Raw genomic sequence first — 2803 nt, 5'->3', positions numbered from 1 at the left:
CGATTAAAAAAAACAAATTAGGAATAGAAAGAAACTACCTCAACATAATAAAAGCCATATATGAAAAACATGCAGTAGTCATTGTGTTCAATGATGAAAGATGGGAAGATATTCCTCTAAGATCAGGAATCCTTGCTCACTTTCACCACTTTTTTTTTTTTCTTTGAGGAAGATTAGCCCTGAGCTAACTGCTACCAATCCTCCTCTTTTTGCTGAGGAGGACTGGCCCTGAGTTAACATCCATACCTATCTTCCTCTGCTTTATATGTGGGATGCCTACCACACATGGCTTGATGAGCGGTGCCATGTCCGCACTCGGGATCTGAACCAGAGCACCCTGGGCCACAGAAGCGGAATGTGCGCACTTAACTGCTGAGCCACCAGGCCAGCCCCTCTTTCACCACTTCTATTCAACAAAGTACCGGAAACTCTAGCCAGAGTGGCAAGAAAAAGAAATAAAACTCATCCAAATCAGAAAGGAAAAAGTAAAATTGTCTCTGTTTACAGATGATATGATCATGAATGTAGAAAACTCTAAAGACTCCACAAAAAAATTGTTAAAACTAATAAATGAATTCAGCAAAGTAGCAGGATACAAATACAACACACAGAAACCAGTTGCATTTCTATATACTAACAATGAACAATTACAACAAAAAGACAAATACTGTATGATTCCATATATATGAGACACTTAGAGTAGTCAAAACCATGGAGACAGAAAGTAGAATGACGGTTTCCAGGGGCTGGGAGTAGAGGGGAATGGGGAGTTATTGTTTAATAGGTATAGAGTTTCAGTTTTAGAAGATGAAAAGGATTCTGAAGATGGATGGTGGTGACAGTAGCACAATATTGTTTATGTATTTAATGTCACTGAACTGCACACTGAAAAATGTTTAAGGGGTCTGGTGGCCTGATCATCATGGCTGCCACCCAGGGGATGCTTCTTGACTGCCAGGCTCTGGAGGCCAGGGGAGCTTGCACTCCTGGTCTCGTGGGACTATAAGAATCGATGTCACCCAAAAAGGAGCTCATACCTCTGTCTGGCACCCTGACTTTTGCTGCTACTGCCAGGGGACCCTTTTCCATCGCCTGCCTCTGGAGGCCAGTGGGTCCCACAGAACTGTAACCAACAGAGAGAGTTCTTAAACAGCTACCATCCCAGGGCACAGCAAGGGGCAACAGACCTAGGAACCTGGTCTTTCTGTAAAGGAGGCCATTAGCTAATCATCATGGGAGGGGTCAAAATATAAGGCAGCACCGAAAATAGTAACTAGAACATACTAGATGTTCACTAAATGTTTTGAGTAAATATTATATGCATAAAATGATTTTTACACCATTTATTTTTGGTATCTGTAGACAATAGAAGTGAAAATGGTACTATAGCTTAGGAAATTTCTTTGTGACATTTTCCTAGTGACAACTGAGGCTTTAAGATGAAAGATGGGACCATACTTTAAATGAATTTAAAGTAGAAAATTAAAGTCAGCTGCTATAGACCACTTGTGAATAGTCATTCTAGTTCCTTACCTTGGAGAAAATTTTTGAGAGGTTCTTGTGAAAATCAATTATGGAGAACTGGTATGGAAGCTAAGGGGCAAAGAGTTATGAGATTGTTTCACATTAAAGAATGTCAGATGTCGTTCGACTACATGTTAATCCTTTGTTAGATTAACACAGTTACTTGATCACAGTTTACAGATCTTTTTCCGCGACGGCGAATTTTGTTATGTGTATTTTATCACAATACAAAATTAGAAAAATATAGATATAAGTAACCCCAGGAGCATAGACAATAATAAAATATAGTTAAATAACTAGGAGAAAAGAATGACAGGGACTTGAATTTTGCTGTGATGAGATGAAACACGCAAACCACTTTTCTTTATGGTGACGTAGTCAAAATGCTACTGTACTGAATGTTAGGCAGAGCATCATACTAAGAGAGCTACTTCCAAGGACTAAGAGATTGCGTGGGGAAGGTTAAAAGTGCGTGCTCAGACCTTTTTTCGCTCAAAGAGGAATGCTAAACTTAGCAATTGTCAAATAACATTTGTCATAAATATTGATGAACAATGACACATTAACTAGCAGAATATTAGTGCAATAATTAAAACAACACTTCATTTTTCCCTCTACATACAAACAAATTTTCTAATAGATTAGTTGCTCACTTACTCTCTCCTTCAAATTGTAAATACTTAATATTTCAAGTTTAAAATATCTGTTATATATACTATGCTACAGCTATATTACGATCACAAATAGAGTCAATATTATATTTCTAACTTAGAGGAATTGGGGAATAGTTAAAATTAAAGATTATGCAATTACTCAAAAAGCCACCAGTTCTTTAATGAATGAAGTTAATAGAGATGTCTAGTAGAAGTGCTAGGAAATTTGTTTTAATGAACAGCAAAGATTTGTAATTTCTAAACCAATTGGTGATGTGAAATTGGGTGTAAAGTCTTAAAAAGTTTTTCAAGAAATTTTAAAATGCTCTTAAACGCTTAGCTTCAACTATTTATTTGTTTAGAATATTTTATAGCTAGATCATAGAGACGCACATCAGTTCAAGCTCAGTCCAAAATAACACAGATTTTCAGATTGGTGGTTTGAGATTCACTGAGACTTCATAGCTGGTTTAGTATGAGCAGAAATCATGTTTACTATTGACCAAAAAGGCCCTTACCTTTCCCTCAGCTTAACTAAACTTTAAACAAGCTTCTTCCTAACTCCAGCCCCTGGCCATCCTTTTCTCAGACCATTTACTTTAGAAAACTTGTAATTGTAAATTCTT

This window comes from Equus caballus, chromosome 4, assembly GCF_041296265.1.
Source record: "Equus caballus isolate H_3958 breed thoroughbred chromosome 4, TB-T2T, whole genome shotgun sequence".
Classification (NCBI taxonomy): Eukaryota; Metazoa; Chordata; class Mammalia; order Perissodactyla; family Equidae; genus Equus; species Equus caballus.
This window is presented reverse-complemented; position numbering follows the sequence as displayed.